This window comes from Asparagus officinalis, chromosome 3 (assembly GCF_001876935.1).
Source record: "Asparagus officinalis chromosome 3, Aspof.V1, whole genome shotgun sequence".
Lineage (NCBI taxonomy): Eukaryota > Viridiplantae > Streptophyta > Magnoliopsida > Asparagales > Asparagaceae > Asparagus > Asparagus officinalis.
Genome location: NC_033796.1, coordinates 112,604,348 through 112,621,878, shown reverse-complemented (window position 1 = coordinate 112,621,878; position 17,531 = coordinate 112,604,348). Strand labels below are relative to the sequence as shown.

The window sequence follows — 17,531 nt, the reverse complement described above, 5'->3', positions numbered from 1 at the left end:
TTTCATCTCTCTGAAGTCTATGGTACCTATGCAATAGTTTCCTGTGTATGGGGGACTGAAATGAAAGGGAAGGCATCCGCGTCCAAAGAACCCGATGTGTGGTATAAAGAAGGTAGGTCTCACGTCTCGTTTCTTCCCTTCCCCTATTCGCTCTCTTTCTTTTTCAGATTAAGGATGCGAGTTTTAGGCGCTGTAGTTCTGTGACGTGGATTTTTTGATCTTCAGGGAGATTTCTAGGATATTTAGTCTATTACGAACAGATTGTACCCATGAATAGCTGGTCAATTTTGCATTGAGCATCCCCCCCATCTCCTAGCACTATGGATTCCTATTTTTGAGTTTCTATAGCTTTTCTCGCGACCATCTAACCCCCTACGGCCAATTTTTAGTTCCAAAATGATGCCATTTCTGACATTTTATGGGGTTTTACTAAAAAAATTTAAGTGTTTTTGGGGGTTAGGTTTTAGACTGAAATTCAGGGCTATTTTATGGGGTTTTACTAAAAAAATTTAAGTGTTTTTGGGGGTTAGGTTTTAGACTGAAATTCAGGGCATCTCCAACCCATCGCACCAAAATGGTGCAAATTTTACACCAAAATGGTGCAAAAGTCACATCTAACAGTAATTCATCTCCAACCCACTGTACCATTTTTTGCACCAAAAAGGAATATTCTCAGTATTTTTCTTTTTATCTACTTTATATTATTATTTTTTATTCCCTATATTTTTAACTATTTCAACAATTAACCCCACATATCAAATTTTATTTTTTCACATATTTTCCAAACAAAATGATTTATTATTTAAAAAATTAAACTAATAAAACAATAAAATATTATTTTATTAATTAAAATAACTTGATTGCTAAAATATTATATTTTTATTATTGATATTGCCAAAATATTACATTCAAGAACACAACAGAAAATAAAATATAAGAAAATAATTAAACATTAAAACAACAATGTAAAAATTACAAATTTAGTATGCACTTAACTATCTGAATTAGTGTATTCCTCCCATAGATGATCTATCAATACATTACGAAGCGCAATATGGGCATCTTTATCCTTGATTTTTCTGTAACGTGCAATAAATTGAGTAAATCTTGTAGTTTCATCTGCTGCCATATCAACTTCTGATGTTGGTGCTTCCCTCACTTCTTGAATTGGTGCATAAATATCACGTTCATCCTCGATTATCATATTGTGCATAATAATGCATGTAGTCATTATGTCATGTAATACATGTTTTTTCCAAAAACGTGCTGATCCTGCCACAATTGCAAATCGTGATTGGAGAACTCCGAACGCACGTTCTACATCTTTTCTACATGCTTCCTGTTTCATGGCAAAATATTTTTTTCTTCCTACCTTGTGGCTGTTGGATTGTTTGTACAATAGTAGCCCATTTTGGATATATACCATCAGCTAAATAATAACCCATATTATACTCTTTTCCTTGAATAACATAGTGAGCGGGAGGAGCAATACCTTGAGCTAGGTTAGAGAAAAGACTAGATGACTCCAGCACATTGATATCATTATTGGTGCCTGGCATACCAAAATATGCGTGCCATATCCAAAGATCATAATCTGCCACAGCTTCAAGGATAATAGTTGGTGACCCACTACATCCTGCGTATTGTCCAGAGCATGCTGTTGGACAATTTTTCCATTTCCAATGCATACAATCAAGACTTCCTAACATTCTTGGAAAACCACGTTTTTTACCAATATAGAGTAGCCTAGCAATATCGTTAGCGTTAGGTGTTCGTAGATACCACTCTGCGAATATCTCCACCATAGCACGACAAAATCTTGTCATACTTTCAATTGATGTTGACTCACCTATTTTAACGTATTCGTCCGTAGCATCAGCTGGTAGACCGTATGCCAACATGCGAAAAACAGCTGTTACTTTCTGTAACGGTGATAAGCCCATTCTACCAAGTCCATCACTTCGTTGTTGGAAGTAATGGTCATGATCTTTTACTGCATCAACAATACGAAGGAACAAACTTCTTGACATCCGATATCGACGACGAAACATATCTTCTCCAAAACGTGGATTATCGGCAAAGTAATCTATGACCAAATTCTAATGCGCATTTTCTCGATCGCGGTTGATCACTGCATGACCGGGAATCGAGCCACCATGGATCGGTTGGTAGTTTTGTTGACGTAAATTGTTAGCGATGATCATGTTGTTGTTGTTGATGTACTCACAAATTACTTCTTCGGTTTCATCAATCTCTGTAATGATATTGGACAGAAAATTATCATCATCCGAAGATGAAGATGATGATAAATATGATGGGCCTCCAACATCGAAATTCATTTTTGGAGTAAGAAAAGAACGACTGAAGTATACAGAAATGGAGAATAATAATTTTAACACAACAACGAATAATTGTGTGGATGTACCCTATCTAGTATGCTATTTATAAAACTTTGCTTAATTGTATACGTTGAACAATGTGTAAACTTTGCTTAGCTATTACACATTTGTCACAAAATTCAAATTTGCTTAGCTGTGTATACATTGGACAATATGTAAAGCTGATCAGTCTTCAAAAAATGATTCCCACCGACAACGTTGGACAATGTGTAAAGCTGATCAGTTTTCAAAAAATGATTCCCACCGACAACGTTGGACAATGTGTAAAGCTGATCAGGTAAAGCTGATCAGTTTTCAAAAAATGATTCCCACCGACAACGTTGGACAATGTGTAAAGCTGATCAGTCTTCAAAAAATGATTCCCACCGACAACGTTGGACAATGTGTAAAGCTGATCAGTCTTCAAAAAATGATTCCCACCGACAACGTTGGACAATGTGTAAAGCTGATCAGTCTTTAAAAAATGATTCCCACCGACAACGTTGGACAATGTGTAAAGCTGACCAGTTTTCAAAAAATGATTCCCACCGACAACGTTGGACAATGTGTAAAGCTGATCAGTTTGTATACAACGATTCAATTTTAAATGTTGACCACCGACAAATTCAAATTCAAATTCAAATTCAAACAAATTTGGATTGGCTATAAATAACATTCACGAATTCTACTTCAAACCACCCAATTCGAAGTATTTCTTCAAAGTATTTATAATCTCCAAACCAACCGCCTTTTACAAAAAAATGCATGTTCGATCATCTGGTTACACGGTTACTGAAGATGTGCTCCTTTGTTAAGTATTCTTGGATATTTCTCAAGATCCTATTGTCGGTAGAAACCAGTCTCGAGATGCATTTTGGTCTCGTGTGGAGGACAGATACAATGAACTTCGAGATCAGCATATTGAGGTGCGTACGAGCTGATCAATTCGTTCTCGAATGGAAATCATAAGTAATGAAGTAAGGAAATTAAATGCGTGCTTGAGAGAAGTAGAGAATCTGAATCCAAGTGGTGCTTCAGATGAAGATATTATAAGTATTCTATTAATTACCTTTTGAAATTTATTATTATTGTTGAAATACATAACTTGATGTTCACTAAAATTTGCAGTTAGCTCGCACAAAGATGTTATTTATGCAAGAACCAAAGTACAAAAAAGGTTTCAAATTTGATCATGTCTGGAATATGGTTAAAATTTTCAAAAAATTTAAAGATGATGTCCTCACAGCAAGACAAGTTGGTCGAAGACAACCCCAAAGTGTGAACTTTGACTCGTCACAATCAGATAATCCCACTCCAGAATCTCCTATATCAACATCTCTTGGACTGTCATCATTTACTCCATCTGAACGACCTATTGGGGTAAAAAAAGCCAAATTGAAAAGGAAAAATGATGATCATGAGTCAAGTGTAGTGGACTCCATCGAGACCTCCAACAATCGACTTATAGACAGGTTAGACAAGGCGAGCTTGGACAGGCAAGAAGCATTTGATATCGAACGAGAAAAGATAGCCATGAAAAAAGATAGAGATGAATGGAAAATTATAATGAAAGATTTGAATTCCATTGCTGATCCAAACGTGCGTGAGTACGTTCGAGCTCAACAGATTAAAATAATACAAAAAAGAAATCAACAAGAACAAGGGTCTGCTTCTAATTTTGGTAATTATTTCAATGATATTGGACATTATGGCCCCGATCTACCAGATTATTGAGAGTTGCTTGTCCATCTTATGTAATGTTCCATGTTTAGTTTGTATTTTATGTTTTATTTTAATAAAGTTTTATATTATGTGTGTCAGTTTTTATATGTTATGTATTTCAGATATGTAATTTATATTTGAATTATGTATTATGATTGCTCTTTATAATTCATGGGACTTTACTTATAATGTCTAGATTTTAATATTATAATTAATAATAATATCTTTTAAATTTTAGCATTATTTTTATTTTTAAAAAATAATTTATTTTGTCTAATAAATTATACAATTGGGGTAAAATTATAAAATTTAAATATTATTGGGGTTGTTTTATACATTTAATAAAACAATTAGGGTCAAATTGTAAATACATAAAAGTATGAGGTAAAAACCAAAAAATGAAAAATAAAAAAAATAAAAGAAAACAGTAATGCGGGGATGAACAGTGTGACGCCAAATATAGCGTCGCGCAGTTCATCCCCGCTAAAATGCAGCGAAGAATGACGCTGCATTGGAGCTCCGGAGCAGCGGCAAAATGGCGTCGCGCTGGAGATGGTCTCAATCTGTACTGATGTCTCTTGGTTGTTTTGGAATTTGGTGCTTTATTATATACTATAGCATCAAATACAAAGATATGTATTTTAGATTTATTTATTTTTTGGGTTGTTTCATTTTTTTTAAAAAAAATTATGATTTTGTGTAGTTTTAGCATCTAAATTGAACATAATAGAGTGGTGTAGCTTATTCCTTCGATCTGGCGTTCTTCCGGCTGTAGCCACAAGGGCAGCCAATCAAGGCTTCCCGTAAGAACTCCGTTGTAATTTTGGGCAGAAGGACAAGGAGATGGACACTTGAAATTAAGCCCAATTCAAGTTTGCTGTGGATGCATATGTAAAGGACTTCCTTTTTGTTTTTTAAGCCTTATTTCAGCCTAAGCAGGAGAGGACCATACTCATCATGTATAACTATTGCTAATAGTTTAATATCAATGACTATGTAAAGTAGTAATAATAGTTTAAGTAAATAATAATAGCTTAAGAATAATGTATAGAAAAAATTTATAATACTTACATTTATATCAATAAGATTCATTTATAATGTGATAGTTTAACGATTCAAGATATTATCAAAATCCTAACTCAATCCAATAACCCTAATAATATCAATGACCATGTAAAGTAATAATAATAGTTTAAGTAATTATAATAGCTTAAGAATAATGTATAGAAACAAATTATAATACTTACATTTATTAATAAGATTCATTTATAATGTAAGAGTTTACTGATTCAAGATATTATCAAAATCTTAACTCAATCCAATAATCCTAACTCAATCCAATAATCCTAATAATATCAATGACCATGTAAAGTAATAATAACCGTTTAAGTAATTATAATAGCTTAAGAATAATGTATAGAAACAAATCATAATACTTACATTTATTAATAAGATTCATTTATAATGTAAGAGTTTAATGATTCAAGATATTATCAAAATCCTAACTCAATCCAAGAACCCTAATAAATTGTCTACGAATCTAAATTTTAATCTAAGAATCGAACTATAAAATCCCAGTCCTAGTCCAAATCCTAGAAAATAGGATTAGTAAACAATTGTCCCAGTTCTAACCAACAATCATAAACCAATAACACCCCCTTATAACCAAACAACCATAAGGGAATTTGGTTTCTTGGGTTACCCATTTCCTCCATTCTACATGTTTTCCATCCTAACCAAGCAATCCCTTATTACTGAATTGGAAATGATTCCAATGCTTCACTACGAGAAGGTTTTATACCATCGTATATTAGGCATCAAGGAAATTTAAGAGCAAATATCATAGAAAGTTTATGGGGAACTTGATGAACGTGTTAAATTTCACTCAGTCCATAGTCATATGAGAAATATTGATGTTAATTTGTAGGAATTACACAGTTTGGAGTTGATAATATGGGGGACTAGAAGCATTTTTAAATACTTTAAAATACATAGCTTTTTTCATGCCAAAACAGACAAAAAGTACAAAAAATTATGGATTATACCTCATGATAATCATAAATTTTTTTTTCATGCCAAAACAGACAAAAAGTACAAAAAATTATGGATTATACCTCATGATAATCATAAATTTTGGGGGAAAAACTAAATTGTTGTTGGTTTGAACAAATAAAGATGGTCAAAATTCATGGGTTATAATTCATGAAAATTGTGAATTTTGAAGCGCATATACTTATGTGTCACTGGCTCGAAATGAATAAAAATTGACAAAAATTGTGGGTTGCATCCAATGAAGATTGTGGATTTTGTAGAATGAACCATTAGTTGGCTTTTGTTGAAACAAACAAAAATAGATTAAACTTGTGGGTTAAATGAACAAAAAAATGCACAAACATCCTAGGTTATAGCCCTTGGAATTCATAAAATTTTAACTACAAATAATTAGAGGCTATTTGGTTGATTTAGTAAAAAAAAAAGAAAAATGTGATTTTGGGAAAGGAAACAAGTGTTGGTGTGATTGTGGGTCCCAATTTTAGGGTTTTCATCTAGTTCCAAAAAAAATTCCTAGAATGGGTTTCCATAAAAGCCTAGATGATTGTTGTAGTTTTTACTACTTTTGTGGTTCCCAACTCACGAATTTTTTGTTTCTTATTGCCAACCAAACAACAAAAGGGGAAATAAGAAATGTAATAGACTTCCATTGTTGATATTTTTCCTATTCCTTGTGTCTTAAAGCCTAACAAGACAGCCCCTTAATTGTCATTGGGTAAAAAATAAACGAATGAACAATAATCATGGGTTATTGTTCATAAAATCAAGAATTTTGAAATATGTGTACATAACTGCTATTGGGTCAAGGGTCAATGGACAAAAAATCGTGGACTAGCATATGAAAATCAAGAATTTTAAGTTAATCGTACTTAATTGTCATTGGGTAGAAATGAATAAAAATTATATAGTTCATAAAAATTGTGAATTTTGAAGTATCCATGCACATTTGCCTTCAAGGTTGTGGAAATCAGAAAGCAAAACGAAGCTGTGAGGCATCGCTTATGGTTTTTGTGGCTTAAGCAGTTCAAAGCGCAAAAAGTGCAAAAGGAAAGAAGCGAACTAAATCCCATTAAAATTATAAATATGGATAAAAATTTCAAAAGCACTTAATCAAGTTTAGACCCAAATAAGTGCATTAGAGCTGTATATTGGAAGTACTTGAGATAAGGAAGAGAAAGTTAGCAAAAAATGTGAAAAATGAAAGTATACAGGTGTGGACATTGCTTCTACTAATAACGAGAGAGCTCAAGATGAGGAGTCATCATGGGCAAAACTTGCTGGAGGTGGAGATGGTTTTGGAGAGTCTAATATTTTTTCAGTTCATGCGGAGATTTTGTTGTTAGGGTGAACTTGTCGAGGAAGCTTTAGCGTCCAGAGAACTTCACATGAATCTGGGTGAACTTCGACAGAGAAGAAGAGGTGGACAAGGTAGATGATTCTCTGCTAGAGAAGAGGACTTGTTGAGGTGGACAGAGAAGGCGGACAAGGCTGAAGGCAGATAATTTGGGATGTAGGGATTTTTGGGTTCGAAACACAGAGGAGAGAATTACGAAGCGAAAGAGAAAGGGTTTAAGTTTTAAAAGTCGGCCAAGATCGGGTAGCGTATGAAAGGGTTGCTTTCCTGCTCTTAAATTTTTTATCTTTCTAAGAGCACTTAATTTCATGAAAGAGATGAAAATGAAGCGGCCAGGGACCTCCTCCAATTAAAAAACTACCCTTTTATAGCTTTAATGGAGCATAAATGATATCCCAAAAGTTACAAGTGCACAACCAATCAAGTTATAGTATAAAAAATTATCGATCCCACGAGAAAGGTGTTTGTATGAAATAATTAAAACTGGTTCTTATGTTGTGTGCGTGACAATTAGGAGTGATGAATGAAGTGTGATTGTGGAGAGAGAGAGAGAGAGAGTGTGTGAGAGTGATTATGTGTAAATAAGCATAAAAGGTGATTGACGGTGGACGTGATAAAGAATAAATGTAATCAACAATGCAAGAAAAAAAATGAATAATATCTAGAAACAAATAAGAGAAAAATCAAGAATGAAAATAAAATTCAAGAAAGTCAAGATGGAGGATTCAATTAAAAATATGAGGAATCTAAAATTGAATCCACTAGCTAATCTCACTTATAAGATATGAATCATTCTCTTTTCCACATTCTATTTTAGATTTATTAAGTATAGATTATCAAACCACTCAAGGGAAGTATAACCCATCAAATTATCATCCAAGTAAAATTATTACTCATGAAAAGAATAACAACTAAATAGTAATTCTAGAATTACTTCTACCAATTAGTTCTTTAGTTGAATATTCTAAGCATGAACATTTTAAGCATGAGAGAATGATTAACAAATCATAAGAGAAATAAAGCTAGTTTCATGCAATTTCTAGAGTTCCAATAAGAATTAATTCCACATCTAAAAAAAGAGCAATTTCCTAGAGGGTTCTAGCCTCAAGGTGAATCAAAGAAAATAAAAAATAAACAAAAGAAAAACTAATCCCAAGAAGATTCTAGCCTCAAGGCCAATAGTGTAAAAAAATAAAATCTAAGCTACAAAATAAATTGTAAGAACTAAGCTACTAAATAAATTGCAAGAACTAAGCTACAAAATAAATTGTAAGAATTAAATGCGAGAAAATAAAGACATGAAAGTAAATCTACACTACAAAATATTAATGTAAATCTAAACTACTAAGCAATAAGAAAAGAAATAAAAGAAAAAATAAAAAAACAAACTTCCAAATTGATCTTCATCTTCATCTTCGTCACCACCAACAAAGAGAAGAAAAATATAAAGTGGTGAAAAAAAATTATTTTATTAATTGTAACAAAAAGTTACAAATTTGGAAGATCTTCTCAATTAAGAGTAACCCTCCTCTCCAAATAGAGATACAAAATTTTTTACCCCCTCAACCTCTCACTCTCTACCCTTATTTATAGCCTACAGTAATGAATGAGAGTCATTGGATCAATACTTATCCATAAGATAATCAAAAACAGTCATTGAACGTGCTATAGTAACTTGGCATCGATGCTCCTATCAAAAATTTGACTTCACTGATGGCTTCGTCTCGTTGAGATAGGCAATTTTTATATATTATATGTTAAATTTTGCCTTTCGGATTGGGAGATATCGCCATTTCTTTACGGCCAACCATATTGAATATAATTTCTTTTCATATTGGATTTTTGATTTTCTCCGACTTTACAGGCTACTCGGCTTGATTCTGTGCTTCAATAAAAGGTTACAAAATGAGAACGTTAGGGACTTTTGGGCTTTTATTCATTATTTGTTCATTAACCTGTAAATTAAGATAAAAATAATTATTAGTGGTATACTTATTCATGTAAAATAGATAATGAGTGTATAAAATTGTAATAAAAATGTGATTATCAAGCTTTTCTTAACATTGTTTGCCATTGTATCGAAACATTCAAAAATTTACTAAAATCATGAGTTATGACCCATAAAAATTGTAAATTTTGAAGTATTCCAGTTAATAATTATGGGGTCAAACCAGATAAAATTTTACAATACTCATGGGTTATAACTTATGAAATCAAGAACTTGGGGAAAAAACCTATTTGCCATTGGTTAAATTGAATGAAAGTGGATAATAATTTGTGAGTTTAGCCTATGAAATCATGAAATTTTAATCACATACTCATGTGCCATTAGGTTAAAATGTGTGAGAAAATTAACAAAAAATGTCAAATATAGTCCATGTAAATTGCAAATTTCTAAGAATAAAAATTTAATTGTCATTGGGTTGAAACAGATAAAAATGGACTAAAATAATAGGTTTTAACCTATGAAATTATGAATTTTAGAATACACATCTAAATTTCCACTAAGTTGAAGGAATGACAATAGAAAAAATATTGGTTATAGTCCATGAAAATCATGAATTTGTATGTAAGGATAGTTAATTGTCACTGGGTTTAAACTTGTTAGATATTAGTATTTAGATTTAGGAGATATTGTTAACATATTTTGATATGTGATTGGATTTGACTTTATTTTATACCTGTTTTGTAATATCCTCCTAATCTACATTTAAGGGAGGTTAGGGTTAGATGAATAATAATGTTTGCCTTCTCTATTTGTCTATGCTTGATCCTAGCAACTTCTTCCATCTTTCTAGATCTCAAGGCCGTAGAGGGGTTTTGCATAGCCTTCATGCTTCCCTCGGCGGCTACAATAACATCTTCTATGGCTCCGACATTTTTGATTTCTACATTGTTTGTTTACTAAATATTTGTTGAATCTCAATAAAAACAGCCTTCGCCTTGAAAAGCCCTAATCCCAAAAGGGAAAAAGGGCACTATTAATCACGGCACTGTGCACTGTTCATCGATGAACAATATTTGTTATATTGTTAATTGTGAACAATATCTCTCTTCTTCATCTTCCGATGGTTGGATGCAAAAGTACATGTTGATTTTGATGTTGCTTCTATTGGCTGATGTGCATAAGATTTCTTTTTATTGGCTAACCCGCCTAGGAATTTTCTCTACTAGTTGACCCACCTAAGGTTTAGTTTCTACTAACCGACCAACCTAGGTTTCTCTCTACTGGTTGACCCGCCTAGGATTTATGTTGATTGATACACCTAGGATTTCTAATAGCTATTTCTAGTCTTCTGATTGCTGACATATTTAAGTATTTCGGATAAAGATGACATTGTCAAAGCTCTTGAAAGTACCTATTTTATTTCGATTGGTGACAAGCTGGACATATATAGTAAATATATGCTCTAGCTTGAGGGGAAGTGTTATTACGGAATGTGATTGTATGTGATTTTATCTTATACATATTTTGCAATATCCTCTTAATCTCTATTTAGGAGAGGTTAAAGTTGGATGAATAACAATATTTGCCTTCTCTATTTCTCTACAAAACCAATAAAAATAGAAAATTTTGCCATTGGTTAAAATGAATGAAAATGGACAATAATTTGTGGGTTCTAGCTCATGAAAATCATGAAATTTTAATCACATACTCATATGTTATTGGATCAAAATGTGTGAAAGATCGACAAAAATCGACGCATATAACCCATGTAAGTCAAGAATTTCCACTAAGTTGAAGGAACAACATCGGAAAAAAAAACATTGGTTATAGTCTATGAAAATCGTGAATTTGTATGTAAGGATAGTTAATTATCAATGGGTTGAAACTGACAAAAATAGAAATCTTTATGGATTAGAGCTGATGAAAATTGTGAATTTAGAAGTATCCATACTTATTTTCTATTGCATTAATACATTCTAAAATTGACCAAAAATAGTGGTTATTTAGCCTATGAAAATTACAAAGTTTGAAGTATGCCAATTAATTATCATTGGGTTAAAATAGATGAAAATTTACAAAAATCGTCTGTTGTTATCTGATGAAAATTGCAAATTTTGAGAAAAGAAAACTTATTTGCCATTTAGTTAAAAGCAAATGAAAATGGAAATTTTTTATTGCTTCTAGCTAATGAAAATCATGATTTTTTAACAAAATTGTGAGTTATAGCTCATGAATCTCGAATTTTTAACAAAGAAAACTTAATTGTTATTGGGTGAAAATAAATGAAACCGGAACAATAATCATGGATGTAGTTTATAAAAATTCTGAATCCGAAAAGACACCAATTAATTATTATTTGGTTAAAATAGACGAAAATGAATATCATAAGCGTTCATGAAATGCTGCAAAATGTTAACATAACACATTCATTCTAAATCTTACTGATGTCTTGTAGACCTGGCATGTGGAATGCTGAGTAACAGTGTGACGGGGAGCGGCGTGAGGGCTTCGATTTGGAGGCAAGAAATCATCGACGACTTGGAGGAATAGGGTTAAAATCCATGACGAAGTGAGGGCTTCGATTTGGAGGCAAGAAATCATCGACGACTTGGAGGAATAGGGTTAAAATCCATGACGAATCGTAAGGAGGGTATTGCTCATGTGAAATCATCGACGACTTGGAGGAATAGGGTTAAAATCCATGACGAATCGTAAGGAGGGTATTGCTCATGTGATGAACAGTGCATGGATTACTGCAATGTATTCCGCCTCCGAAGACGACAAGGCCACTGAACTTTGCTTCTTTGAACTCCAAGATATTGCTCCTGATCTGAGTCCAAATACGAACCCACTTGTGCTCCTTCGATCATTTGTTGAACCTGCCCAATCACTATCAGTAAACAAAATAAGGTAAAATTAGTGATTGGCTTGTACCAAATTACATAATTAGCGGTTGCCCGGACGTTACGAAGGATCTGCTTTGCTGCTCCAAGATGATGCGCCGACAGATTTTGCATAAATCTTGAAACCAAACTAACAGTAAATATAATATCTGGACGTGAATGCGTCAAATACATTAGCCCACCAACTATGCTTCTAAAAAATTTCTCATCGGCCCTTGCTGTGCAGTCATTCTTGACTTACTTCTCACTGGTGTTCATGGGTGTAGATGAGGTTTTACAATTCAACATGTTAAATTTCTTGAGCAGATCAAGTGGTTATTTCTCTTGAGTATGAAAAGTTACATTATTAGTTTGTTGAACTTGTAAACTGAGGAAGTAATGCAATAGGCCCAAATCTGACATTTCAAATTCATGTACCATGCTCTGAACTTGTAAACTGAGGAAGTAATGCAATAGGCCCAAATCTGACATTTCAAATTCATGTACCATGCTCTCCTTAAATTCATTGATGAGAATATAAGAAGATCCAGTGAAGACAATATCGTCCACATAAACACAAACAATAAGTAAATCCTCATCGTTCACCTTCATATACAAGTCACTTTCACTACGATGAAAGCCGTTGTGGTGAAGATAGGTATCAAGCCTCACGTACCTATCGCGCGCCTATGCGGAAGCCTTGCACGAACTCACAACGAACCTGTGATCACGAGTAGAAGAAATGCTAAACTCTTGCACAAATCAAACCAATAACGCCAAATCAATCCAAACACAGAGATATACGTGGTTTGGCAACTTGCCTACGTCCACGGGGAGAGGATGGGGGATTTCACTAAATCAAGGAGAGTACAAAGGGTTACAATCACACAAATTCTCTCAAACTAACCCTCAACCAAAGATCTCACCTTGCTCACAATATCTCCCTCTCACAATGCTCAAAAGATTCCTCAATCTCTGATGTAAAATCCTCACAAATCGTTTCCCTATTTATACCAAAACAAAACCCCAATAAGAGTGCAAACAGGAAACCTGAATATGCAAAATACCCGTCGTAAGTTGACTTAACAGAGTGCGTAAGTCGACTTGGCAGAGAAAAAAACAGCAACCGGATAACACTTTATAAGTTGACTTATCAGGTTTTATAAGTCGACTTGGCAGAGCGAAAATTCACAATTCCAGCACAGATCGTAAGTCGACTCGTGCACACTGGCAAGTCGGCTTACCATAAGTCGACTTAACCTTGTGCATGAGTCGACTTATGCCAGAAAATCTGGTTTTTCTGATTCTTCCACAATTCTCCACCTCGGCGAATTTTGCCAAAACTGAGCCGACACAAAACCAAGAGCATCAATGTGTCGTCTCTCCAAATACGGCTGCACCACCATGGTTGCCTATGTACCCCCTCTCCCAAGGGATCAAGCCGCCCGTAGTTCATCCAAATGGCCGCCAACGGCCTCAACAATCATAAATATTCAACAAGTTTCTGCAATGATCAAACTTGTTGCTCGGAACCACCTTTGTGAGCATATTCGCCGGATTATCCTTCGTGTGGACCTTCACAATCTTCACATCGCCATCTTCAAGAACATCCCGAACGAAGTGATAACAAACGTCAATGTGCTTCGTCCTCGCATGAAAGACCTGATTCTTCGCCCTGCGATATACCAAGTTCCTCCAAAAGTCCTCGAAGCCAAATAGCCTCCTTCACAGCCTCTGTAACTGCCATATACTCTGCCTCCATCGTAGACAAAGCCACCATCGACTGTAAGGTGCATCTCCAACACACCGGCGCACTGGTCAAAGTGAACACATACCCCGTCGTAGACTGGCGCTTATCCAAATCCCCGGCATAATCCGAATCAACATAGCCAATGCATAGCTGCCCACCTATAGTGTCCCGCTCATAAACTAAACCAACATTGAGCGTACCTAGAATATACTTCAAAATCCATCTCACGGCATCCCAATGACCCTGTAGGCGTATAAAATTGCTTATAGATCCCTTAGCACAGCTCAGCACAAACCGAAGAACCAACGAGGCGACGAGGTTAACAAATCGCACGCAAACAACGGAATAGATCCACTCGCGTGCGGAATCAAGCTAAAGGGTTGAAGAGTCAACGAGTCATCCATCAAAGGGCAGACTCGGACGAATCACGATCGAATCAAGATCAGTTTCGGACTCGAACTCAGAAGTGGATTTACTGCCAAATCAGGAATCGGATTTACTGCCAAAATCAGGTCAACGATTAAAATCCGGATAAATCAAACCACAGAACCGGATCACGGACTGAACCGAAAACGGAAAACGACGCCTAAGGGGGGCTCGGCCAAGAAGGGGACTCGGCCAAAACCGAGCCACCTCTAGGTGGCTCGGTGGCTGAGCCACCCTGAGGTGGCTCGGTGTGTCGGCCACTTGTGCGCGGGCACAGTGAAGATGGCCTATAAATATGAGAGGTGGTTCATTTGTTCAAAGGTTGGAATTTTTGGAGGCGAAGCCTTGCTGGATTGAAGACTCAGATCTAAAAAAGATCCAAGCTTTGGGACTTCGAGGACTTGTTCATCCAGATCTGGTGCTCGGCGATCGTCAACGCCAAATAAGGCAAGAGTTCGAGAGGACCGGATCTCAGATCTACGCAGGCGTACTCCGGATCAAAGCTTGGTCTTTGATCCCGAGAATTAAAGGCTACTATTTCCTTGGCGAAATAGTACCCTCGGCTATTATTTCCTTGGCGAAATAATACCCGTCGTACTGCGTAGATCCGACCGGATCTAGATCTCGCGGTAGTCCACGGATAAACCCCGGCGCAGGCAACGAACCCACAAAGCGAGCGACCGCAAAACAGGAGCTCGCGATTTGTTCGACACAAAAGGAGAAAGTTGTAATCTTTGTTTATTTTTCTTTGATTTTCATTGTAACCGGATCTTATAAAAAGCGGATCTAGATCGCGCGGTGGTCCACGGCAAACAACCCCGGCGCAGGCAAAGAACCCACAAAAGCGAGCGACCGCAAAACAGGAGCTCGTGATTCGTTCGACACAAAAGGAGAAAGTTGTAATCTTTGTTTATTTTTCTTTGATTTTCATTGTAACCGGATCTTATAAAAAGACCGGATCTTTTGTAACTCAAAAAGCTGTTATTTAAGATGACAATGGAATCAATTACAAAGAAAGACACGATTTTTCTCGCGAACAGGAACAAGTGTTGATTGTTGTGAGTTAGTTGTGCTGTGACGACGTCGCAGCCGCGGATCTCAATCCCGGTCGTGGAGGAGGTCGAATACGAGTTCGACCAACAGAAGTTCGAGGAATACTTGTCGTCCTCGTCCGGATCAACCTCCCCCCGCAAGTCCAAGAAGTCCAAGTTCTCCTCCAGGAGAAAAACTCGTTGGTATGAAGACGTTGAAAATACCAACGAAGATCTCGCCCCGTTTGATGCCAAAGTCGCATCTGGTGAGATTCCTCCAATTCCCAACCAAGGCAGATCTACTCTGGCCAACCTTTCTGCCGCAGAAGGCGTGGTGACTCTCTCGAAGAGAGCCCGCCAAAGGCAACGTCAACACCTTGCGAAACAATTCGCAAAGGCCATGGAGTCAGTTGACGGGATCCGCTACAACGCGGATCTGAAGGAGGCAAACAGCCTCAACAACTGAAGAATGGCGGTTCCTCCAAGCCGCCGACGAACGAATGGATCCGGGTCAAACGGAACCGTTCAACACTCGAAGAGCGAATTCACAAACGCCGCGCATTGCTCGTACAAGCACAAATTCTTGTGCAGGAGGCCAAGAAGTTGGAGGAGGGAAGAGTGGCCAAAAAGTCATCACCAACCCGCCAAGTATGGAGGCCGAAGCAACCTCCAACAAAAGTTCAACCACCGGCGAATCAACCCAAGTCGCCGGTAATTCCAATAGCTTCTCCGGGAGATCATGCAGAATCGTCCCAAAGGAAGAAATCAGTTTTGGAGCGCCTCGGTCCAATTCCCGATGAGAGAGGTAAAGCTCCAGAATGTTTGGGCCCGAAGAAGAAACCCCGAACGACGCAACACGCTGGGGGTCGCCACAACCCTCAACATGACAAAGAAATCGTGGCACACAAGCGCGCTATGCTGCGTATTGAAGTTCAGGAGCCCGTCGAGGATTCACGCCCACAAAGGCGCGTTTCGAGGCGTGTGACTCTCGAAAGTCCGAAGAAGGTAATTCACTCTCAGAAGGAAACGTTATCGTCTGACGATGATTGCGTTATACCTGAGAAATCGTGCCAACACACGATAGGTGGCTCCGACTTTCAAACGGAAGAGAAGAACGGTGGTTAAAGACGGAGAATTTCCGAGGGTCACCGCCAACATGACCAGCAAAGAGACATCGACACAGATTGATCTCAAGTCGTTTCTGGAAGCATCTCGGCGTGTAACCCGTCTGCAGTCCGGAGCCATCGCACGAGGAACTTATGGTAGGGTTCGGACAAGATTGCCTTCGGAAGATGAAGAATCGGATTCCTGCTCTGCTGTCGCATCGGACAATACAGTGTCCAGCGAAGGACAACCCCGCGAGTCATTTATGATAAGCGCGGAAGAAATGGCCAAGATGCTTGAAGACGCTTTGGCTAAACAGAAAGAAAGTTTCAAGTTTGAGATGCAGATGGCCATGCAGACTATGAGAGAGATGCATGAGCAACAAATCCAGGCATTCAGGAACCAACAAGGTGAACCAAGTCACCGTAACCAGGTTGTTCAGGAAGAGGAGCACACGGATAGGGATGGAGCTCACAATGCCAATAACCCTCCCGTCAATGCAAGGGGTGGTAATGAGGATGCCAACGAGGATACAAGTGAAGACTTGAAGATCAAAGATCTCGAGAGCAAAATCAACACATTGATCTCCGCTCAAGAGACGAAGAAAACAGGCATTCCCTGTCCATACCCAAGAGAGTGGGAATCGATCCCCTATCCGGCGAAGTTCAGTTTAATCAACTTCACGCCGTTCGATGGGAAGGGTTCCCCCACTCAGCATTTGATTTATTTCAAATCGCACCTGGGTGTTATCTCCGGCAATGAGCCTCTGATGGTGCGGTCATTCGTCGGCACTCTTCGCGGAGCCGCCTTCGATTGGTATCGCCGCCTCAAGCCAGGTAGCGTGAACAGCTGGGATGATATGGAGGCCATGTTCCTCACCAATT

General features: G+C 37.0%; 1 pseudogene; it reads right to left on the bottom strand.

Annotated features, from left to right (window-relative positions):
- On the bottom strand, positions 992-2,339 carry LOC109835623 (annotated as a pseudogene).